The following is a 26706-nucleotide window of genomic DNA, read 5'->3' on the forward strand; positions in this document are numbered from 1 at the left end:
ATATACCCAGCAGTAGTACTGTAAAGCTATGTTACACAGTGATATTGTGTTATTCCTGCCTTACCCACTGAAAACAGACAGAAGATATATACCCAGCAGTAGTTCTGTAAAGCTATGTTACACACTGATAGCGTGTTATTCTGTCACCATCAAAGGAAATATCAAATCTATGATTACTTCTCAAGGCTATTCTGCAAAACTACTATTATTATGACCCTACCTAGCCTTGATGTCAGGCCTGGATTGGTTCATCAAAAGAAGATGGTGGCTGTGGTTTGGCTATCAAAAAACAATTGCAGCAAACAAGATGTTAATTTGTTTTAAAAGAATAGACAATGTTTAGACTTGGCTGATATGTTATTATATAGTAAGACAAAATAAATGTTTTGTTATTACAAGGCGTTTACGGCCCCATTAAGGGACACTGTATTTTTTAACCCATTGGCTACTAAATAGAATTCCAGACCTTTTGCATTTCAATTTGTGATAAAGAACAAATAATTAATTAAGACATCAAAACTTTTGTTGAAGGCCAAGCAAGGTATAAATATTAAATGCAGTCTTGCAGACGTTTGTGTTGTCTAATGCGTATTCGAGTTCTAAGCCATTTTATCCTGTACATAACGTGCAGTTTCAGCTTTTATTGGCTACAGTTACTAGGATGTTGAGAGATTAACCTTTAACAATGCATAAAACCTCTTATAAAAACCTTTTTACTATATAGTTCCAACCAGCTTAGCAGACATCTTAAAGGCACACGAAAATAAACTTTATTTTTAAATACGGTCAGATCACATTTTAACAGATATTTTAACTGTAAAATGTTTAATCTGTTTTATATGTTTATAATAAATGATTTAACAAAATATGACACTGTCTCCTACTGACATTTATAAAGAGCTTTATATATTTTTGGGCAGATTTCTTATTAAATTGGTTAAATGTCACAGCTTATTGTATACATGCAATGTTTAAGTAGCTAACACATCAGAAAGTAAGGCAGAAACACAGATTTAGAACAGATTTGACTTTGTGATGATGCATTCATTGATCTATTGGTTTATTGAGATTTTCTTTGGTGCACATTAATGAAATACAGAGGAAATATATCATTACACTCTGATGCCTATAATATATATGGGGATCAAAGACACAAGCAGTATCAATTAATTTTAATAGTGGCAGAACTGCCCTGCTGATAAGGAGGTGAAATGTTGCGAAATGCGTAAGGGAGCTGAACTGGACCCACTAGCAGGATATACAGGAAGCTGCTATACCATCATAATAAGCAGATCAGAAGCTGTGATCCATGAATTACATGGGCTTTTCCGAAATAGTGACATACTATATACTCTTGTACAGTTATTGCTAATAAAACTCTTTATTTTGTCCTCCAAGTAACATTTTCTACTTTCAATGGTTTCTAATCGTATCTTTATTTAATCTAATCACATTTAGCACTGGTACCCTGCCAGTATTTACAAGTATAGCATTTCTAGCTAAATCATAATTTACAAAGAAATACATGTCTAATATGGATGACATTTCTAAAAGATATAGGGAAACTCTTTGATTTTCGATAGGTAACATAATTATTGGTGCAAAAACATATATCTGTTACAAAGTATAATGAAGTTAAATCTGCCAATTGTTATTTTGTATGATTACAAATAAATTATAATAATTAAAAAAAACACAAATTGATTACAAAAGTAACTTAACTGTCTGACAAACCACTGGCAGAAGATCTACTTGAACACATAGCAGAAGCCGTACTGACACCAACTCAGTAGGCAGAGCAAAGAGTTTGTAGTTATAACTCACCAGCATATTTAGCATTTATTTCCATACAATATTTCTAGAAACACCTGGCATCTTAGCGTACACCCTATTGCCAGCAACAGACTCATTATCTTAGAATGACAGACAGTTGATGATATACACAAAACGTATCGTTACAAAAAGCTATTAGATGTTTCCACTTGTTTCAGTTGTATTTCTGCTTGATCTAGGGTTGTTGTTGTTGTTTTTTAAAGAAAGCTAAGCAGGATGGAAGCTGTCAGCTATTTAACTGGGACATGGAATGATACCTTCCACAGGGAGCAAATGATGACAATAGTAATTAGCACACTACACTAATTCTACTATGTACAGTCATACACTCTGGGTTGGCAGTCACAAAGATTTGGTATTTAGATCAGTGTGTGGCAAAATTCCTGCAACCTCACATTTTGCCACAACCAGTTGATGACCAATTTTGTTAATTATAATGCAGAGCAGGCAAGCGTCTCACCTGAACATATCACACATCTAAAACCCAACCAGCAAAACACTGATAACATTTACAGGAAAAAAAGAAATAAAACAAATTTTACATTATCGAGTATTTGCATGAAACCAGCTAAATGTATCTGAATTTACAATTTATATGACAGTAAACTCAATATTCAATCATCCAATAAAGGGCTAGATTAAAAGTGGAGTGCTAATTTATTGCGCACCTGTAAATGAGCAAATTCGCCATTTTACGGGTTTGCAATAAATAACCAGCCATTACAAATGGCTGGTTATTGCTACCGCAAGCTCAAAGTAGCAATTAGCGCTCCAAAAATGAACCAGAGATCTTGATTTCCAAAAGTGCTGCAATTGTCCCCAAAATAAAGTGTTTTGTACTTTTTTATTTAAAAAAAATATAGGTTATTTTTTTTTAAACTGCACAAAGCAGTTTTTAGGGGTTAAAGTTGGCGGGCATCGGGTGTTAGAAAAAAAATGGCACTGAAAAGTGCCTTTACATTGCGGTTCAAATGTAGTAACCAATCAGCAAGAGCTACCCAGGGTGATAAACAAAAGATGGGCTGGCTCCTAAGCTTACATTCCTGCTTTTTTTCTCAAATTAAGATACCAAAAGATACCAAAAATTAATAATAGGAGTAAGTTAGAAAGTTGCTTAAAATTGCATGCTCTGTCTGAATCATGAAAGAAAAAAAATCCGGTTCAATATCTCTGTAATCAAGCACAAAAGATGCTTCTATTTAGCAAATTAAAAGACAACAAATAATCTCTTTGTTTTGTTCCTGTACATTATATGCCTGCAAAATAAAAGACAAAGACAGAGCTATAAAGTAAATGTGATGTTAATAATGAGTTAATAATATTCTCGCTAATGGGTAGGAAAATAGCTGCGATCAGGATCTGGAAGAGAAAAAAAAATATAGTGTCTGGGAAAGTGTTTCACATTTTTATTAGTCATTAAAAGACCACGCCTTGTTTTAGCATGAGAAGTTCAGTGAAACACAGACAGAAGCTGCAGTGCTCTTGCCGGAATGGTTAGAAAAACATTTGGCAAAACCAGAGAAACTATTATGGCTTCACAATGTTTTAAAGGGATACGAAACCCAATTTTTTAAATTTCATGATTCAGATAGGGCTTGTGATTTTAAACAACGCTCCAATTTACTTCTATTATCTAATTTATGTTGTTCTTTTGGTATACTTTGTTGAAAAGATTAAATAGGTAGGCTCAGGAGATGCTGATTGGTGGCTGCACATATATGCCTCATCCAAATTGTAAAGTAGCTCCCAGTAGTGCATTGCTGCATCTTCAACAATGGATACCAAGAGAATTAAGCAAATTAGATCATAAAAGTAAACTGGAATGTTGTTAAAAATTGTATTCTGTATCTGAATCATGAAAGAAAAAAAACTGTATTTCGTGTCCCTTTAACTATTTTGTGACACAACACTAAAAGGAATAGGAAAGTCAAAGTCAATCCTGCATGGTTAAAGGGACACTAAACCCAATTATTTTCTTTTGTGATTCAGATAAAGCATGCAATTTTAAGCAACTTTCTAATTGACTCCTATTATCAAATTGTCTTCATTCTCTTTGTATCTTTATTTGAAATGCAAGAATGTAAGTTTAGATGCCGGCCCATTGTTGGTGAACAACCTGGCTTGTTCATGCTGATTGGTGGATAAATTCACCCACCAATAAACAAATGCTGTCCAGTGTTTTGAACCAAAACAATAGCTTAGATGCCTTCTTTTTCAAATAAAAATAGCAAGAGAACAAAGAAAAAATGATAATAGGAGTAAATTAGAAAGTTGCTTCAAATTGCATGTTCTATCTGAATCACAAAATAAAAAAATTGGGTTCAGTGTCCCTTTAAGATAGAGCAAGTCAGTTAAATTCACTTCTACAATCAAATGTAATTGTTGTATTCTTTGTTGAAAAGAATATGTACATGTTCTCAAGCAGCCGCAATGTTAGCTGGTGATTGGCTGTTGCAAACATTTGTCTCTTTTCATTGGCTCACCAGATGTATTCAGTTACTTCGTATAACTGCACTGCTTATCTGGAGCTGACTTTAACAATGTGTTTAACCTTTTTTGCAAGGGTTAAAGACACATGAAACCCAACAGTTTTCTTTCATGAATCAGATAGAAAATACAATTTTAAACTATTTTCCAATGAACTTCTATTATTTCATTTGCTTCATTCTCATTATATCCTTTGTTGAAGGAGCAGCAATGCACTACTGGGAGCTAGTTGAATACATTGGGTGAGCCAATGCCAACAATCATATACGTGCAGCCACCAATCAGCAGCTAGCTCACAGTAGTGATCCTGAGACTACCTAGGTATGATTAAAAAAAAAAAAGTATACAAAGGGAAGGAAGCTAATTAGATAATCAAAGTAAATTGGAAAGTTGTTTACAATTGAATGCTCTGTCTGACTCATTAAATACATTTTTTGGGTTTCAGGTACCGTTAAAGGGACACTGAACCCAACATTTTTCTTTTGTGATTCAGATAGAGCATGCAATTTTAAGCAACTTTATAATTTATTCCTACTAGCAAATGTTCTTCATTCTCTTGGTATCTTTATTTGAAAATCAAGAATGTAAGTTTAGATGCCGGCCCATTTTGATAAACAACCTGGGTTGTTTTTGCTATTTGGTGGATAAATTCATCCACCAATAAACAAGTGCTGTCCAAGGAACTGGGCTTTCTTTTTCAACTAAATATAGCAAGAGAACAAAGAAAATTTGATAATTGGAGTAAATCAGAAAGTTGCTTAAAATTTTATGCTCTATCTGAATCACGGAAGAAAAAAATTGGGTTCAGTGTCCCTTTAAACACAAAATTATATGCAAGCTATAGTAAAATGCTCTAACATTTATTTTTGTACTTTATATCCCTTATACATAATGCAAATAATCATAAGCAAAAAAAAATGTTTTGCCCAAGAGACACTGCACCCTAAAGCGATGGTAAACTCTCCGCTATATAAAAACAGATCCAGAATGTTACAGATATTTTAGATCGAGTTAAGTTAATCAGTTGTAATGAAGTTGCGCTATAAACTTACTTTTTAATATAGATATGAAATTCAAATACTCTGTGCTCGGCCGCCAACATCAAAAGTAACTTTTTCTGGGTTCTAATTGTTGTCCAATCAGCATTCTCCCCATATAGCACTTTTGTTGTTCCTAGAGCGCTGATTGGACAACAATTCAAACCATTAGTTCACAGAAAAATCGACTTTTGAAGTGGGCGGCCGGAGCGCAGGTATTTGAATTTCATATTTATATTAAAAAGTAAGTTATAGCGCAGCTTCATTACAATTGATTAATTAAACGCCATCTAAAATATCACTAGGATTCCGAATCTGTTTTTATAAAGGGGAGAGTTTACCATCACTTTAACATTCTGCAGAACACTTTGGCAACAAGAGTTAATACAAATGTATTAGTAATTTAATATCATACAGTTATACAAAATGTATCCTAATTAAATTATTTATTTAAATAACCTTTTATTTGCCTCTGCTTTATTGATATTTGCTATACTGCTAACTTTGTAACAACAACTTGACTTGCAAATCAATAGTTTAATGTAATTGATAAACAGAGGAATGACACGGAATATAATATATACACTTTTTTTTTTTTTTTTTTTGGGGGGGGGGGGGTGAAAAAGCTTAAAAGGGAGGCTAAACCCAAATTTTTTTCTTTCATGATTCAGATATAGCAGCAATTTTAAGCAACTTTCTTATTTACTCCTTTTATCAAATTTTCTTCGTTCTCTTGATATCTTTATTTAAAAATCAAAAACGTAAACCTTAGGAGCCGGCTCATTTTTGGTTCAGAACCTAGGTTATGCTTGCTTATTGGTTTGCTAAATGTAGCCACCAATAAGCAAGCATTATCCTGGGTGCTGAACCTAAAACTGACTGGCTCCAGTGCTTTACATTCCTGCTTTTTTAATAAAGATAGCAAGAGAACGAAGACAAAATAATAATAGGAGTAAATTAGAAAGTTCCTTAAAATTGTTGCTCTATCTGAATCATGAAAGAAAAAAAAATGGGTTTAGTGTCCCTTTTTCAAGATTAAATATTTTTTACAGTTGATAAAAAGATGTTGTGAAATTCTAGGAACTGCATTTCTCGGTTTATTGCTTTACCATGGGCATTGCAAGCGACAGAGAAAGCTGACAAGTGTGATGGAAATAAAGTTGCTTGTGTAGTTGTACATATTTTCCAGGTTTATAGAACTGTAAAACATATCATTCAACAGCATCACCACATAATCTGTCATTTCCACAGGTCTGGAACGCGTTTCAGGCAAAAAGATGCAGCACACACAACCAAAGTCATCATAATGCTGAGTTAGATGGTATCTGTTAGTTTGATTACATTAAAGGGACATTAAACACTCAATAAATGTTAGATAGAATGATGCATTCAAAGAAAAGATTAGTCTGAGAACAACATGTAGATGTATTTTTGAAAGTTTAATTAGCTGTTTAGATAGTGACAAAATAAGTGTAAAGTTTTAGTGTCTATAAAACGATGGGAGCTGCCATGTTGTAACTTAAGTTACCTTCTCTGCTGTGGCCAATTAGGGACAGTTATAAATAGGTCACTAGAGTGTGCAGCCAATGGCTGTGTGGTTCCATTTCTAACAGGAACTGAAAAGCTCACAATTTCGGAATGGAATAACAGGAAATTAGGACAAAATAAATCATGAAAGTATATTGCAGAATTTTTTCTATATATACGATTTATCATTTTATATCACCATCTCAAAGTGTTTAATGTGCCTTTAAGAAGCTTTAAGGGACAGAAACCCACGTTTTTTTCTTTCACGATTAAAAAGAGCATGCACATTTAACAAACTTTCCAATTTACTTCTATTATCTAATTTGCTTCATTCTCTTCATATCATTTGTTGAAAATCATATCTAAATGGGCTCAGTAGCTGCTGATTGGTGGCTGCACATAGATGCCTCATGTGTTGGGCTCATCCATGTGCATTGCTATTTCTTCAACAAAGGATGTCTGAAGAATGAAGCAAATGTAATAAAAGATGTAAATATACACACACATTTAAAAAACAAACAGTCTTCTCCTCAGACCTCAGAACCAATTTAATAGGCAAAGCCCAGGCTTTTGTTGCAGACCACCTTAAAGGGACAGTCTACTTTAGAATTGTTATTTTTTAAAAAGATAGATAATCCCTTTATTACCCATTCCCCAGTTTTGCATAAACAACATTGTCATATGAATAAACTTTTACCTCTGTGATTACCTTGTATCTAAGCCTCTGCAGACTGCCCCTTATCTCAGTTATATTAATATACTTTTTACCTATGTGATTACCTTGTATCTAAGCCTCTGCAGACTGCCCCTTATCTCAGTTATATTAATATACTTTTTACCTCTGTGATTACCTTGTATCTAAGCCTCTGCAGACTGCCCCCTTATTTCAGTTCTTTTGACAGACTTGCATCTTAGCCAAACACTGACTATGTAACTACACGCAAGTGAGCACAATGTTATCTATATGGCACACATGAACTAGTGTTGTCTAGCTGTGCATAAGAATGAGATAATAGGCAGCCTTCAAGGGCTTAGAAATTAGCATATGAGCCTACCTAGGTTTAGCTTTCAACAAAGAATACCAATAGAACAAAGCAAATTTGATGATGAAAGTAAATTAGAAAGTTGTTTAAAATAACATGCCCTGTCTGAATCATGAAAGTTTAATTTTGACTAGACGGTCTCATTAATCCTTTTTAGAAAATATAACATTATTAAAATTGTTGCTACACAAATTATCATTAAATCAATGTATGCTCAATTATGCAATTACTTTGTGCTTTGCATAGCTTCAAAAACATTAAAGGGACAGTCAAGTCCAAAAAAAACTTTCATGATTTAAATAGGGAATGTAATTTTAAACAACTTACCAACTTACTTTTATCACCAATTTTGCTTTGTTCTCTTGGTATTCTTAGTTGAAAGCTAATTCTATGAGGTTCATATGCTCATTTCTTAGACCTTGAAGACTGCCTCTAATCTAAATGCATTTTGACCACTAGAGGGCATTAGTTTGTGTGTTTCATATAGATAACATTGAGCTCAAGCACGTGAAGTTACCCTGGAGTGAGCACTGATTGGCTAAAATGCAGGTCTGTCAAAAGAACTGAAATAAGGGGGCAGTCTACAGAAGCTTAGATACAAGGTAATCACAGAGGTAAAAAGTGTATTAATATAACAGTGTTGGCTATGCAAAACTGGGGAATGGGTAATAAAGGGATTATCTTTCTTTTTAAACAACAAAAATTCTGGTGTTGACTGTCCCTTTAATAAATAACAGTTAAATGTTTTTTTTACACTAAACTTTCACATACTGTTAAGCCCCAGGGTTGATTTGCTATTTTTAAAACTTTTTCAGCACTTGCTATGTTGGCGTGCTTTTAAGAATTTCTTTTATTTAAATGAACAGATTATGACTACATAAAGATAAATATTGCTTGTACCTGCATCTTGCTAAATGGATGCTTCATGTATAAGGCAGGGTATGAGCGCTATGTGACTCAGTTGCAAGGACGTCTGTCTACTTACAGCAACGTGTTTGCTATGGGATCGAAATGCATAGATTGCATTTATGCACAATGTTCCTGGAGAATATCAAATGCTTCTTTTGTGTTGCTGGATATGAAGGTTACTTTAACATTGCAGAGAATAAAATGTGCCTTTTGTAAACCACTGGAAAAGCCAAACATAAAAAAAATACTTGGAAGCTGGTATTGTGCTGTATAAAACCAATGTTGATAAATGATATGCACTTAGCTTCCTGCATGACAGAGTATTTTTTTTTAAATATAATACTGTTTAAAAGACTAGATGTGCCTCCACTGAGTAAACATATTTTTCTGTGGAGGTTTTTCACTTTTAACCATTACAGCTGAGAGAGTGGTTCTTATCAGCCAGTGAGTAAGCAAAGGATACTTCAGTATCAAAAAATATCCAGCAACACTCATGTTTTAGTACAAATTCCGATATTCGTTTTAACTGAACAAATCTCGGAATGAATGCACTAATTTAAAGAATAACGAATATAATTCATGAATAGATTTGTTATTCTATAAATTAGGTGTATTACTTACCTGTAGCGAACTGGGGAGCTATGCTAATCCTCTTCTACTTCATAGACTCTAGGGCCACACTTATCCTCCTATTAGAGAGGCTCCCTATCACACTACAGGTGCACTAGCGTCTCAGATCTCTTCTCCTTTAGTGCAGGTTAAGGGGCGCACTAATCCACCCTCCTACACAGAGTAGAGAGCCGTGCTGATAGGAGAATTAGGTCCTGGGTCTGATTAGTGGCCCCCTTCCCTACCTGCGCTTAAGGAGAAGGGATCCTCCACGCTAATGTACCTGTAGTGTACTGTAGAGCCACGCTTATTCTCTTATTAGCACAACTCCCCAGCGCTATGGGTACATTAGTGAGACGGATCATTTTTCCTGGTGTCTGTGAAGAAGAGTATTAGCGTGGCTCCCCGGTGCGCTACAGGTATGTATCAAAAGGAGTGAAAACAAATATGAATTTTAACGAATATTCAGTATTAACAATTAAACAAACTGAATACTGAATAGTGCAGCACACGAATATTCAGAAAAACTAATTTTTCAGAATATTTGTTCCAAATTATTTGTCCCAAACAAATTATTCAGTGCTGTACAAGTCTATCAGAAACACACTTGGGGCGCGATCCGATATCGATCGCAGTTTGCGGCGCAAGCGAGGGAACCGGCGTCGCCCGCAGTTTCAGCTCGCAACTCGAGCCATCCCATATAGGTCGCCGTCAGATGCTAACATGCCGTAAGTCTCACAAACCAGCGATGTCCAGAAATCTGCGTAAGTACAAATTTCTGGCGTCGCCAGTGACTTACGGCACGTTAGAAACTGCCGGCGCCTATAAAACCTGACTAAAGCTTAAAACACCCGCACTGTCTAACACGCCTCCCTAACATAGCCCGCACTGTCTAACACGCCTCCCTAACATAGCCCGCACTGTCTAACCCTCTATCCGCTATCCCCCCTCACTAGCCTAACAATAAAAAAGCTATTAACCCCTAAACCGCCGCTCCTTTACCCCGCCGCAACCTAATAAAGTTATTAACCCCTAAACCGCCGCTCCCGTACCCCGCCGCCAGCTATATTATATCTATAACCCCCTAAAGTGAGCCCCTAACACCGCCGCCATCTATATTAAAATTATTAACCCCTAATGTAAGCCCCTTACACCGCCGCCATCTCTATTAAAATGATTAACCCCTAATTTAATCTACCTACCCCGCCGCCAGCTATATTATCTATATTAACCCTAAGTATATTATAGTTAATATAGGTATTACATTATATATATTAACTATATTAACCCTAATTATATTAGGGTTAATATAGTTAATATAGTTACTATAGTATTTATATTAACTATATTAACTCTATCTAACCCTAACTAAATTTATATTAAATTAATCTAATTCATTTATAAACTAAAATATTCCTATTTAAATCTAAATACTTACCTATAAAATAAACCCTAAGATAGCTACAATATAATTAATAATTACATTGTAGCTATGTTAGGGTTAATATTTATTTTACAGGTAAATTGTTAATTATTTTAACTAGGTATAATAGATATTAAATAGTTATTAACTATTTAATATCTACCTAGTTAAAATAATTACCCAATTACCTGTAAAATAAATCCTAACCTAAGTTACAAATACACCTACACTATCAATAAATTTAATAAACTACAAACATCTATCTAAAAATACAATTAAATTAACTAAACTAAATTACAAAAAAAAACAAACACTAAATTACAAAAAATAAAAAAAAGATTACAAGATATTTAAGCTAATTACACCTATTCTAAGCCCCCTAATAAAATAATAAACCCCCAAAATAAAAAAAATTCCCTGCCCTATTCTAAATTCAACAAATTTCAAAGCTCTTTACCTTACCAGCCCTTAAAAGGGCCTTTTGTGGGGCATGCCCCAAAGAATTCAGCTCTTTTGCATACAACAAATACAATACCCCCCCCATTACAACCCACCACCCACATACCCCTATTCTAAACCCACCCAAACCCCCCTTAAAAAAGCCTAACACTACCCCCCTGAAGATCTCCCTACCTTGTCTTCACCACACCGGGCCGAACTCCTGATCCGATCCTGGCGATGTCTTCCTCCAAGCGGCAAAGAAGAATTCTTCCTCCGGCGATGTCATCCTCCAAGCGGCAAAGAAGAATTCTTCCTCCGGCGACGTCTTCCTCCAAGCGGCAGCAAAGTCTTCATTCTTCCGGCGGCATCTTCAATCTTCTTTCTTCGCTCCGCCGCCGCGGAGCATCCATCCCGGCCGACTGCTGAACTTGGAATGAGGTACCTTTAAATGACGTCATCCAAGATGGCGTCCGCCGAATTCCGATTGGCTGATAGGATTCTATCAGCCAATCGGAATTAAGTTAAAAAAATCTGATTGGCTGATTGAATCAGCCAATCAGATTCAAGTTCAATCCGATTGGCTGATCCAATCAGCCAATCAGATTGAGCTCGCATTCTATTGGCTGATCGGAACAGTATTTTTGCAAAACAGTTAACCAACGGTAATTATGCTAGCATAAATCGCGATTGTGCTAACGCGTTCACTTTCATCTTTTAATACTAGCGGTAAACCTGATGCACAAACACCCGTGATAAACCCCTTATAGCTTGCGAGTAACTGTTAATGCGACACTCGTTATGTGGCCCTTAATAGGGTATAAAATCTGCGCAGTTCAGCGATATACACTTTGTATTTCTTATGCTAGAGGTAACACAACCCAAACAAGCAAAAATCATATGAAACCATTTCTCTACAGCACCCTCTAGCACCAAATATCTATCCATAAATTCACAGTAACTACATACATGCATTTGTTATTGGCTGATGGCTGTCACATGACACAGGGGCAGTGAAAATAGAAGTATGTTGTAAAATTCAGTTACTGCATTGTCTTTTTATAATACAGGTGTTGATTATGCAACTCTACTGTATTTAAATGTCCTGCAATTTAGTTATGAAAGAAACAGCTTATCTGGCAGACAGAACGCAGGCATCTGTCAGTCTGCAAACATTACAGACAATTTTATGTGATCACTGTAAATAATGGTAGCACTGAAATGTATTTGTACAGGAAGTGGCAGTGTTTGTATCCCACAACAAACACCATTGTTATAAACTGCATTAGTTTAATAAGGCAAATAGCTTCTGACCAGGGCTTAAATATTTTACTTAAAGGGACAGTCTAGTCAAAATAATCATGATTCAGATAGGGCATGCAGAGGGAAAAAGTGTATTAATATAACTGTGTTGGTTATGCAAAACTGGGGAACAAAGGGATTATGTATCTTTTAAAACAATAATAATTCTGGTGTAGACTGTCCCTTTAATTAAAAAGGACAGTTAGCGCCTTGATTTTGTACATAAAATATTTATGCATAATGTAACAACGTTGCAATATATTTTCAATATTTATTTTGATCTCTTCCCATTTCATTTAGCTCTAAAAATTGAGGATTTTCAAAGTCTCAGAACGTTAAATGCAACCTGCTGACTTTTCAAGGCTAACCCTGCTACATGCACTTAACTTTCTTTAACAAATAAAAACTGCAAAACAATGCACTAACATAATAGAAATGTCTAGCCTTTTTGTCTGTAGACTAAAGCACAGATTGGCCCCTCCAAATAAGGAAAATGGTTGGTGGAGTTTAATAAAAAGTATGTTGAGTTTTTTTTTTTTGGGGGGGGGGGATATCATGGTCCCTAATAACCTTCTTAACAATTTTAAAGGGTGTGGCAAATTCAGCCAATCATATGCTGCCTATTAAATAATATCTGCCGTGAATCCAAGAGAATAGCCTTGAACTCAATAAGAAAGTTTTTTTGTATTTGAGATGGCCATTTTTATACATTAAACCCATCACTTGTTGCTATGACAATGCCTACAAAAATGGACTAAGCCTGACGGTAAAGCAGCCTGGCAAATGCTATCTTTATCAATAGTTGGGAATTGAAATGCTAGTGTTATGGATGGTCACAACCATTATTTCAGATACAGTAATCTCTGTCCCTCTTCTACCCCCTCCCCCACTGGGAGATTAATTAATGCTATTGTCTCTTGTTTACAAAGTTTTTTTAACAGAGAATATGTTTGTTATCCATATTTTCAATGTAGATGGCAGTTTCTGAAGGAAATAACAAAATAAAAGTAAAGTTGTTAGCAAATAATTAAATTCACTCCAGCAAGTAAATTGGAACATTGAGAACACACTAAAGCCCTTATTCCATTTGTTACCGCGCGAGCCCTAAGTTACATTTTAGTTACATTTATGAATAGTAACTGATCTCCTACGTACTTTTACCTTATAATCTCATTTTATTGTGATGCAGTATGTGGCCACCGGCCTATACCACATTTAATGACTGATCCTCAAAATAAAAACATGTGGACAACCCTGACATTAACAATGTACCAATCTCACATTAAAAAGCAACACTACTGAACCAAAAGTAGCAAGTTACAAAGTCATTTTCAGAGCACATTTTACACAAACAATGTGTATTTGGCATTTCTTGCTTTCAAAATATTATAAGAAAGTGAAGCTCTTCAAAACAAACAGAAGTTTTCTAAACATTCCTCTTGTGTTTTTTTTTACTCAATTATAAACATGTATTTGCTAAAAATAATTTGTAATATACATTAAATTAAAGAAAAAATAACTATATCTATCTATCTATATTTATCTTTTCAGAAGGGTCTTTTTCTTTCTCTAAATTTAAAAAAAAAAAAAAGAAGAAGAGAGAAGTGCTCAACCTGGGAACGAACAATAGCATAATAGCTTGTTCTGTGGCTAGTTACCATCCTACAAGCAGCCTTTTTTTGCTCAACATGTGCCTTTCACAGAGAAGAACTTTCCTGAAGCATATCAGTCTGATCCTGACTAAACAGTACAGTCCAGCCCCGAAATACCAGGCAATCCGTCTCTGAACGAGAGAAACGGCAAAACCCCAGACGTACGTTTCGGCCTATTGTGGGCCTCGTCAGTGAGGTGCAGCCATATCCCTCTAGGCACACTGAGCAACGGGTCCACGTCTGGATTCCCGCATCTCACTTGCATAACTAACAAAATGTATAACAAGAAGTTAATACAATAGCACTTTATTTGAACTTCAAATGAGTAGATTTTTTTCTCACAAATTTCAGTTGTCTATTTCCCCTGAGTCATGTGACCGCTATTAGCCAATCACAAATGATTATTTGTATATTCTGTGAATTCTTGCACATGCTCAGTAGGAGCTGGTGACTAAAAAAGTTTAAATATAAAAATAATGTACACATTTTGTTTATGGAAGGAAATTGGAAAGTTGTTTAAAATTGCTGTTCTATCTGAATCATAAAAAGGTTAATTTTGACCTGAGAGTTCCTTTAATTTTGACATTGTGTTGATTAAGCAAATTGCTAAATATCTATAATAAACTTTACACTGCTCTAGGAACATGAATTTAGTCTGTGCTCTGTTATATAAAATACTATTTGCTGCATCCTGACCTACCTTTATATTCTCACTTCTGCTGCAAGCTATGACCAATCTGCTTCACTCCTGTTTGCCCCCTAAATATCTTTATTACGCTGTATTTTGGGTCTGATCTCTTACACTATGTTAATTTGTAGGACCAACAAAAAACAACATACACGTGTATTCTTTGAAACGTGACACAAACAGATAGATAGTAACAGTCCACTCATGAGCAGCAATGTACTGTGCATAAATAGGGGATATACCTTTGCATGAGTTAAATAAACAGGGCCAGGGGATGACATATATATGTATTTGTTTTAAAATGGTAGAATTTGCATATATACGACTTATGACTTGTGTAGGTACTTAAAGGGACATTATACACTAGATTTTTTTTGCATAAATGTTTTGTAGATGATCCATTTATATAGCCCATACAGGTTTTTTTTAAATGTATAGTTTTGCTTATTTTTAAATAACATTGCACTGATTTTCAGACTCCTAACCAAGCCCCAAAGTTTTAGGAGAATACAGACGTATACCTACTCCAACTTGCTTCCGTTTGTGTAAAGGGTCTTTTCATATGCATTTCTCTGGGGCCTCCTCTGCCCCGTCCCCACTTTCTGTCTGGGTACTGCAAGGCTCTGTTCTCGGTCCCCTTCTCTTCTCAATCTACACGTCATCATTAGGTTCCCTAATTAAGTCCCACGGTTTCCAATATCATTTGTATGCCAACGACACCCAAATCTACTTCTCTGCATCAGACCTATCTCCTTCCTTGCTAACCCGTGTCACTAACTGCCTTTCTCATATCTCTTCCTGGATGTTTTCTCACTACCTCAAGCTAAATCTCTCCAAAACTGAGCTCCTTATTTTCCCCCTTCTTGCAAAATCTCCACCCCCAATCTCTCTATAACTGTTGACAACTCCATCATTACCCCTACCCCGCATGCCCGATGTCTCCGGGTCACATTTGACTAAGATCTTTCTTTCACTCCTCACATTTAGTCCTTGGCTAAAGCCTGCCGCTTCCACCTTAAAAACATCTCTAAAATCAGACACTTCCTTACACAAGACACAACTAAAACTTGAATCTACTCTCTCATCCTCTCCCGCCTCGATTACTGCAACTCTGTCCTCTCTGGTCTCCCCACCTACCGCCTAGCTCCTTTACAGTCCTTAATGAATGCCTCTGCCAGACTCATCTTCCTTACAAGTCGCTCTTCATCTGCTGCACCTCTCTGCCAATCCATTCACTGGCTTCCTCTTGCCTCTAGGATCAAACACAAAATTCTCATTCTGACATACAACGCCCTCAACTGCACTGCTCCCCCCTATATCTCAGACCTTGTCTCCAGATACTCTCCCTCCCATCCCCTTCGCTCTGCTCATGACCTCCTACTCTCCTCCTCTCTTGTCACCTCCTCACACTCCCGTTTACAGGACTTCTCCAGACTGGCTCCCATCTTGTGGAACTCTCTGCCTCGCTCCACAAGATTCTCCCCTAGTTTTGAAAGCTTCAAGTGCTCCCTAAAGACTCTACTGTTCAGGGACGCTTACAACCTACGCTAACCTTTCTTTATACCAGTTCCACTCCTCCATTGCTATCCCCTGAACCCAATCAGCATGTAAGCCTAAGAGTCCAGCTGTTTGTAGATCACCTTCTTAAGAGCTGACTACAACAGTGCAACTCTTGGCAGGGCCCTCTACCCATATGATCCCTATAAATGTTTTGTTGTACTCCGCATTTGTTTTTAGCGCTGCAGAATCTGTTGGCGCTCTACAAATAACCGATAATAATATGAAGAAGAAGGGGGAGGGGGGGTCTGCTTTTTTTTGCTATAGAACCACTTGCAGTGGGTATTCCAGATAAGCTTTTCAAAAGAGACAAACTGGGAGCTACTAAGTACGTTTTTAAAAGTTTTTTATATCAGTATCTGTGCATATTATTCTTTATAGTAGTGTCTATTACATGCAGTTATATGAAAATTGGTGCATACTGTCCCTTTAAGACAGTACAAAAAAAAAAGATATGTGGAGTAAGAAGGGGGAAGGTATATAACAAAGTCAAACATAAAATGTAATACTCTAATGCTAAAGGTAAGAACATACAGGTAAGTATAGGGAAAATAAATAAGTTTGTTAAACACACAGAACAGCCTCCCATCAGAGGTGACTGCAGTAAGGGACTTATGCTTGGGGCAGACCTGAATATTAGATAATGCTAAGGAGCTAATGGTTTGGGGACTAGCCAAGCGGTTCATACCATGCTTCTCTGTAACAGAGAAAGATTAATGTGCACAATCTGGAATTAATTAAACAAGCAAGATAACCCAGGAATGGCTATGCAAACCTGTGGCTCAACACCAACAAAGATTTCTTTAAAAGGGACAGTAAAGTCAAAACTATTATTTTTATTTTATTCTTAGAGAATGCAATAATAAAATGTATATACACACACGCATATATATATATATATATATATATATATATATATATATATATATATATATATATATATATATCTATCTTATATTATTATCAAATACGCTAAGTTATATTGGCAGACTTTGTTGAAGAGTTAAACCAAGGTAGGGTCATAGGAGTTCAGGAGTGCACACATGTCTTTAGTGCTCTATGTCAGCTCTGTTTACAACAGTGTTTGTAGTATATGTTAGAGACATTGTTGCAAACTGCTGCCACAGAGTTCCAAAGACACATGCACACTCCTATGAGCCTACCAAGGTTACTCTTTAACAAAGGATAGTAAGCAAATTTAATAATAGAAATAAAATATATGTTTTATAAAACTGCATGTTCTGGCTGAATCCTAAAAGTTGATTTTTGACTTTATTGCCTCTTTAAATAAATAAAATAAAAAAAAGAAGAAGGATACAAAAAGAATAAACTGACACTTAATGAACTCTTAAAGAGTCAATGCTCCTTTAAATATAAAAGCCGCTCCCCAGCCAGGAACAGTGGCTTTTTCTAGTCACAAGACTGTGCTTTAACCACTAACCGCACCTCTTCCTGATCGCACAAAAGCACTGCAATCTATATAATATCCAGCATCGCTCTAAACCCTTTCCTTCCTGGTTTGGTTACAATCTGATAATCTCTCATCAATTCCATAAGCAACTTTTAAAATACATTAGAAGAAAAAACATCTAAGATACATCCTGAAAGCTGAAATAAAATGCCCCGATTTCACTAAACAGCAGATCTGTTTTGCATTCACAGTACACATAAAAAGCTTAAGGGGTTAAACTCTCCCTTTGATGGGTAATGCATTGTGCCAGCTACCAATACGGTGCCACATACCTTATATGATTAGATAAAAAAACACTGTGTGCTGTGCATGCAGATAGATAAGCAATGGGTTAAATAGTAAATTGTAATAATTACTTGTAAACAATGTAATGATTTGATATCAATACACTAGTGAGAGCTAGCTGCTGATTGGTGCCTGCACACATTTGTATCATGTGATTGGTTGACTAGATGTGTTCATCTTGCTGCCATTAGTGCAATGCTGCTCCTTCAGCAAAGGATAACAAGAGAATGAAGCACATTTGATAATAGAAGTGAATTAGAAAGTTGTTAAAAATTGTATGTTCTATCCAAATCATAAATACAAATTTGGGGTTTCCTATCCCTTTAATGGAATATATATATATATATATATATATATATATATATATATATATATATATATATATATATATATATATATATATCTTTCATTATTCAGATAGAGCATGCAATTTGAAACAACCTTACAATTTACTTATATTCTCTAGTTTGCTATGTTCTTTTGGAAATCTTTGTTGAAAAGCATACCTAGGTAGGCTCAGCAGCAATGCATAACTTGGAGCTAGCTGCTGATTGGTGGTGCACATATTATGTTTCTAATAATAGGCTTAAATGACCAGTAAACACAGTAGATTTGCATAATCAACAAATGCAAGATAACAAGACAATGCAATAGCATTTACTCTGAATTTCAAATGAGTAGTAGATTTTTTTTCTAACACATGTTAAAGTTATGTATATTTCCACTCCCCCTGTACCATGTGATAGCAATCAGCCAATCACAAATGCATACACGTACCATGTGACAGCAATCAGCCAATCACTAATGCATATACGTATAGTCTGTGAATTCTTGCACATGCTCAGTAGGATCTGGTGACTCAAAAAGTGTAAATATAAAAAGACTGTGCACATTTTATTTTAATGGAAGTAAATTGGAAAGTTGTAGAAAATTACACGCTGTATCTGAATCATGAAAATTTTATTTGACCTGAGTGTCCCTTTAACCTATGTATTCAGCTAGCTCCCATTAATGCATTGATACTTCTTCAATACAGGATACCAAAATAATGAAGCAAATTTGACAGAGTTAAATTGGAAAAGTTGTTAAAAATTGTATGCAATCTTTTTATAGTAAGTGTTTGGGTTTCATATCCCTTTAAGCTTTAATATTAAAATATCAAAGTGTTTCATGAATGTAATGTAACTCTGTACACCAAAGTGCAAAATGATGGGACATTATAAATAATTGATGACTAATAACAATAATCATGTCAGATATAAATGAGGCTTATACGCCACTAATGGACCCACAAATCAGTGGTACCGTCTACTCAGCAAGTTCGTGGTTACGTGGCCTACACAGGCCCATCAAATGGCAACAATATGGCAGCAAGTACGCTGGTGACTAATAATTGACATGGGCTGTTTTGCTTTACTGAGGAAATGGAATAAATCTGTGTAGTTTCTTTAGTCAAGGAGGGTCAAAGGGCAATTTTTATGGCACAAAGGATTACAGGGAGAGAGTTGTAAACTGGGATAATCCTGGAAATTTTATACAAACAGGAAAATTAGACAAAAACACATTGGGAAAAAAACAGAGAATGAACTTCATCTGCTTGGGACAGACTTCACACATGAACTTACATTCAGCATTTTCTCTATTAGACAGAAGTAAAACTTCTTATTTTAGCTTATGTTTCAATTCATTTTACATAGTTTCTAGGATTTATGGAAACAGAGTGAAATAATAAAAAAAAAAAAAAAACGATACAATGAGGAAAATTATTACTAAAAAAATAATAATCATTTTTTAAAAGAATCTAGCACCAAAGAGTCAGTTTATCACGATAAAAGGAGTTAAACTAAGTATTAGACCAAACATGAGTTGTGGAAGAATTGTGACCAAATTGTGAGATGAAAAAATGAGCAGCTTCAACTTGTGCTGAATGTATCCTGATTATTTATTAGCAGCACAGAAGGGGTTAAGTGCTGTTGAGGGTGGCTGAATCTGCAGTGAACTCAGACCTTAGAATCTTAATTTGCATTCATGTGTCTAAGATAAAAGGATCTATTACTCCCATGCTAATATAGAGAGGTACATCAGTGACTGGGCACAGGTGTATATACTGTTCCAATAACCAGAAAATGATATCTATTCAATAATATTACCAAGACATAATATTGTCCATGACAAACAGAACAATATATGTATCAGCAGTAACATGAATTGTGCCAATCCCCTTCCTGAAACCAGGTTTACCACATACATACTTACTAGTTGAATATTGTAGCTAGACAGACAGAAACAAGACAAGAGAAAGAGACAATGTCAGTTTGCTAGTAAATGTTTTTTAATTAGCAACACTTGTTTGGCAGTATCTTATCACCTCTGTTAAGACCAGTATGTATATATATATATATTTTTTTTTTTTTCCAAAAACATAGGCACTCACTGGTCTTGTGAAAAAGTTCATTTATTAATCCATAGAAAAAAGTTACATTTACATGACGTTTCGGTACATTCCTGTACCTTTATCAAATGTAGCAAAGATGAAATATTAAAACTTCCTAACTAACTTACCTAAATCCTCCATCTAAATACCCCTGGTATACACAGCATGCCGCCCAATCTCTGTGAAAGAAGTCGGCGTCTGACGTCATCAAGGCGCGCTAGACTGTGTGCCACGTGAAACCGTAGTGCCGAGATCGCCATGGCAACGTATATACAACACCCGGTCCGTGCGCCAATGCTAGTGTAACTTATCATTTCAATAGTCCAGCTGCGCTGAATATATGTAATGTCAAACACATCTCAATCCTTATTACATCTGAGCAAAAATACCTATATGCATGTAATATTAGATCCAACACTTATAGAGCAGCGCAGTAGCACAAAGAAATGATTAAGTAAAAAAACTATAAAAACTATGTACATAGGTGTATCTTAACAATATTGCTATCAACCCAATACAATGTAATAGATCTGTGAATGGTTATTTATATATATATCTCAAACACTTCACATTTTGAGATTTGCTTTGCTCGTTTTGGCTTCAAATAGGCCAACAGGTGTTAAGGAAAATGCTGGGATAACCCATCTCATAGTCCGGCCTTATTTATTTCACATTGTTTAGCTATATGTTTTCAGAATCTTATAAACAGACTGCATTCATTTGGCATACAATAACGATAATATAATAACTGCCTTCACCATGGTTTCAAACTTGTTGGAGATTGGTTGCTCAGTGACTTATATATTGTAAAGGAAAGTACCAAAACAAACATCAGATTGTATAAGCTCCTATCATATACAAAATGTGTCCTTAAAGGAACAGTCTACTACAGAAGCGTTATTACTTAAAAAGATAGATAATTCCTTTATTGCACATTCCCTAGTTTTGCATAACCAACACAGTTACATAGCATACTTTTACCTCTGTGATTACCTTGTATCTAAGCCTCTGCAGACTGCCCCTTATCTCAGTTATATTAATATACTTTTACCTCTGTGATTACCTTGTATCTAAGCCTCTGCAGACTGCCCCCTTATCTCACTTATATTAATACACGTTTACCTCTGTGATTACCTTGTATCTAAGCCTCTGCAGACTGCCCCCTTATCTCAGTTATATTAATACACTTTTACCTCTGTGATTACCTTGTATCTAAGCCTCTGCAGACTGCCCTCTTATCTCAGTTATATTAATACACGTTTACCTCTGTGATTACCTTGTATCTAAGCCTCTGCAGACTGCCTCCTTATCTCAGTTCTATTAATACACTTTTACCTCTGTGATTACCTTGTATCTAAGCCTCTGCAGACTGCCCCCTTATCTCAGTTCTTTTGAAAGACATGCATTTTAACCAATTAGTGCTGACTCCTAGGTAACTCCATGTGAGTGAGCACAATGTTATCTTTATAAGACACATGTCTAGCTGTAAAAAAAACAGGTTGAAATGCACTGAGATAAGAGGCAGCCTTCAAGGGCTTAGACATTAGCATGAGCCTACTTAGGTTTAGCTTTCAACAAAGAATACCAAGACAACAAAGCAAACTTGATGATAAAAGTAAATTGGAATCATGAAGGTTTAATTTTGACTAGACTCTCCCTTTAATGGCAAAGGGTTTGCTAAATAAGTTTGCCAGTTGCAGCTGTTCATCATTAACTGATGATTGTGATTAAGAAGTAAATGCAGGTGAAGCTTCACGTTTTCTCTTTAAAATCCTACCAAAAAAATACTAATACAAAGATAAAGAAAAGAGAATAATTATTTTTCTTGTGCACAGCTGATAATACAAAATCTCTGCATTATTTTATCATTGTAATTTGCTAATATGATCTCTACTTTAGATGTATTCTATGAATTTATCAACTCAGAAATGTAGATGTCCCAAAAAAGTGGCATGAATGAAATAAATCCCATAACATAAGTTACAAGTTTATTTAAAATATAAAAACAGCCACTAAGTGCGTACATCTAATGCCTGCTGCTTAGTTTAGTTCACGATCATGGCAACCACATAACCAAATTCCTATACACGTAATTCTCTACCACCTAAACCGAGTGTGCTCCATGAATATACTTTCATTTCTAAAATATCTCTTCACGTTATTTAAAGAAACATTAAACACTTTGAGATGGTAATATAAAATGATAAATATATATAAATCCTTATTTATTGTGTCCCCTTTTTTTCTGTCATTCCATTCTGAAATTGTGAGCTTTTCTACTCCCAGTTAGAAATGGAAGTGCAGAACACTGTTATATTCCGCACAGTCATTGGCTGCACACTCTAGTGACTTATTTATAACTGTCTCTAATTGGCCACAGCAAAAAAAGGCAACCTAAGTTACAACATGGCAGCTCCCATTGTTTTATAGACACTAAAACTTTACACTTTTTTTAATATTTAAACAGGTAATGAAACTTTCAAAAAATACATCTACATGTTATTCACAGACTAATCTTTCTTTGAAAGCTTTATTCTATCTAACATTTATTTAGTGTTTAATGTCCTTTTAAAGCTGAGGCTAACTGTGCTTTGCATATACAAATATCCTGCAACGTTAGTGAGCTGCAGAGAGGGCCGCAGAAGTACAGCAAAATACCACACAAATAAAAGTGGGTCAATAAAACAACAAGTGGCTGCTGACAATTATACCAGTGTCCCTAGTGGCATTAGACACCATTCATAGTTTATTTATACTTTATCCGGCGCCTAATAGGGCACAGAGATGCAGAAAAGCAACTTGATAGCTTCCCAACGCGTTTGATTGAAACTCTGGAAGTAGCTTATCTCTCTCCTTGGTGACAGAACCTTTAAAGTGGGTTCAGATGCATAAGCAGAATGCTCTCTGGCCAACTCCGAGCAAACTTAATCAGATGGCATTTGCACTTGGCACTAACCAAACCTTGGCAAAAGGCACCCGGAATAAATAATGCAAACACCAGGACTTCAGGTAACTATCCATGACATACACTTGAGATGCTGTAGCCTATAATATTACCCCAGAGCAGTTTGTCTGCAAAAGTAATTAGGAAGAGAGAGTGACTTTTATATATGTACTGAAAAACAAAGTGATTGTATAACAGAAGCCTTGAATATGTGCTAGAGAAAAGAATATAAGATTAGAAACCACATCTACATTTTTATACACACACACACACACACACATATTATATATATATATATATATATATATATATATATATATATATATATATATATATATATATATAGTCAGGTGACATGATAAACTGGTCTTGTAAAAAGGGCAAGGAAATCCTGCTGAAACGTTGACTTGAACCTTTTTTAGACTTTTGTGATAATAAAGGTTTTTGATAGTTTTTTATATGAAAAATCTGACAAAAAATAAGGCAATGATCAAACTTTCAGAAACCTACCATAGGAGTACCAGAGCAAGCAGGTTGTCATACCTTTTATTGGTATTTGTATTTCACATAAAAAGTTCATGAACAGTTTATAAAGTTACAACATATATCTAAAAAGGTGAATTTAAAAACAGCACAAACGCTGGACTTTTAACTACTGTAACGGATAGAATTGCCATGTGTTGCTATAAAATGCATGTCAAATACAGGGGGAGGGGGGACGCAACACGCTTTTCTTTGGGGGCCCCTGTACACATCACAATAGCAAACATGAGGCCTTTTAATGCTGAATCTGCACATGCTGCACTGATCTGTGAAGTTAAAAAACCCTAAGAGATTTTCTACCATATGTAAGGTAAATGGAAAAAATGTAAAGGTCTAGGCTCTTCACAGGCACACAAAGAGTTAAGTAATTCTTTCAGGAATTTAGCATCCTTTTTACTGAGCAGGATTGATACACATTGTAGAGCGTCTTCTGAAGTAAAGGGGTTAAAAACTAACCTGAAAGAAAATATTTCATATTTATTTACATAAGTAAAGTGGATTAGGTTCTAAAACAAAAAGCAGTGGTACTGTGTGTTTGTAAACAAGGACGGCAGTCACCACATTGGCAGGTCACTGAGGGATTTGGCTGCAGTGATTACAAATAGGTCACCTCCAAAAGTCCATAATGGTCTTAATAAAACTTAGGGGCAGTGCCAGATAAACAGTATAAACAACTTTTTTTCCCCCATAGTGCCAGTCACCCTAGTGGCACAGACCTTTTCATTCACTATAATACCAACCTATATGGTGTATGTGCCAAGAAGAGTTGTTTTTTATACAATCAGTAGCTGTATATGAAAGATAAGCTTCATATTAGCTTAGTTTTAAACAATACCTGCCAAGTAAATGTGAGGTTTAAGGGGTAAATAGTCAATAGCATAGATAAAAACATAATATTATATTGGTTTCTTAGTTTTTAACAACTACATTTTGAATGGGTTCTGGATTAAATAGGAGTATGCAACCCCAGTCCATGGCCTTTGTGGTTATTTACAGGGGCTGACATATTTTCAAGTTTAGGAGCAAAACAGTTTTTTGTTTTGGAAAAGTTTATGGATAATAAAAAAAAAAACAATATTGCCAAAAGTTAAATTTCTAACTTGTCCAATGCCGTTTCTTCTAGTCTGAGACTAGTGGAAATGTCCTGCCCTGTGTATATGTTTAGTACACAAAGTTGAGTGTGTGTTTTACAGTATATATATATATATATATATATATATATATATATATATATATATATATATATATATATATATATATATAGATATAGATATAGATAGATAGACATTCACGCTATTCTTCACAGCAAAGCAATTCTGCTAATGTCAAATGGATGTGGAAGAGTTAATCCCCCACATTAACAGCCCTGTGCAATAACTGTGACATCTGAATGTGCTTTTATGGATAGCATAAGATAAGTGCATTGTTTCCAACCTCTGCACCCTTCCCCAATTAAACACCACCATTAGATCTCTTCTCCAGACCCACAATAGGATTATAGAGATGAAGGAAGTAATATCCCCAGCCCCCCCTCCACTTTATTGGCTTGCCAGACATCCCATGCCAGTGTCATTACAAAGCACAGGATCTAACAGTATTAACTTGCACTTGAGAACTGTCACTAAAACAACTTAGGTTTTTATTTTATTTATGTTTTTGCACTACTTGGTTTTATATTAAAGCCTGCATTATCCATGCTTAGTTGCTGACTGATAAAAACTACACAAACCATTTGATAGGGTGCATATACAACAAAGAGTTAATGGGAATAGACACTAGGTAAATCTATTGACAATATAGGCAGCAGCTGAAGAGGTTAACCAATACCTAGCCAATCTCCACTTAACCCCTTCAGTGCACAAGATCTGGTTTGGCCCACGCAAAAAGCACACTAATAACGCGTTACAGCAGCAAATGCCTATTAACCCTTCACTAGCAGAGCTCCCAGGGGGTTACATCACCTCAGTACGCCTCATGCACAGCAGACCCCATTCGTGTTGCATACGCAGGAATCCAAATCGTGAAACACTCACCCAGTGGCAGGAAATGTTTTGTGTCCATCTCTGGTTAACTCATGCCCTGCGCCTTGTGGTGAGGAGGGCAGTCTGGGGTCTGCAATTCACAAGCAGTCCAGGAGTAAAGCGGGGGATCCCAGCTTGCAGGGAGCAGCAGCAGTAGTAACAACAATCCGGCACAGGCAGAGGCCAGGCACTGGGAGTTGTAGCAAACTCACCAACAATGTAACTAAACTACTTGTGTCTGTCTGTGCGCTCCTCCAACCGCTAGGACTGCACTGCAACAGGGGACCCCACAAGGGGCGCAGTGAGGGACGGGCTCCGGAGCAGCGACGCCGGCTGGGGGGTAGTGACGGACACACAGTCTGGGCTGGGAGGAAAAGGGAGGTCTCAGCATGCGGAGGGGGAATACAGCAAGGTGGGTATTGAGGTCTCCAAGCTGGGGCGGAGACACCAGGGGCTTACGGACCGGGGAGTTGGCGTTAGGAGCTCACAAACAATGATTAGAG

The 26706-nt window shown here is 35.9% G+C and overlaps 1 protein-coding gene across 1 annotated transcript in view; it reads right to left on the minus strand.

Annotated features, from left to right (window-relative positions):
* The window catches only part of RXRA (retinoid X receptor alpha), a 380221-nt gene extending 353753 nt beyond the window's left edge, over nucleotides 1-26468 (minus strand). Inside the window, 1 exon segment of the mRNA XM_053695798.1 lies at nucleotides 26216-26468. The gene's annotated coding sequence lies outside the window, so the exon portion shown is untranslated.
* Between the last annotated feature and the right edge of the window lie 238 nt (nucleotides 26469-26706).

Source organism: Bombina bombina, chromosome 12 (genome assembly GCF_027579735.1).
Source record: "Bombina bombina isolate aBomBom1 chromosome 12, aBomBom1.pri, whole genome shotgun sequence".
Lineage (NCBI taxonomy): Eukaryota > Metazoa > Chordata > Amphibia > Anura > Bombinatoridae > Bombina > Bombina bombina.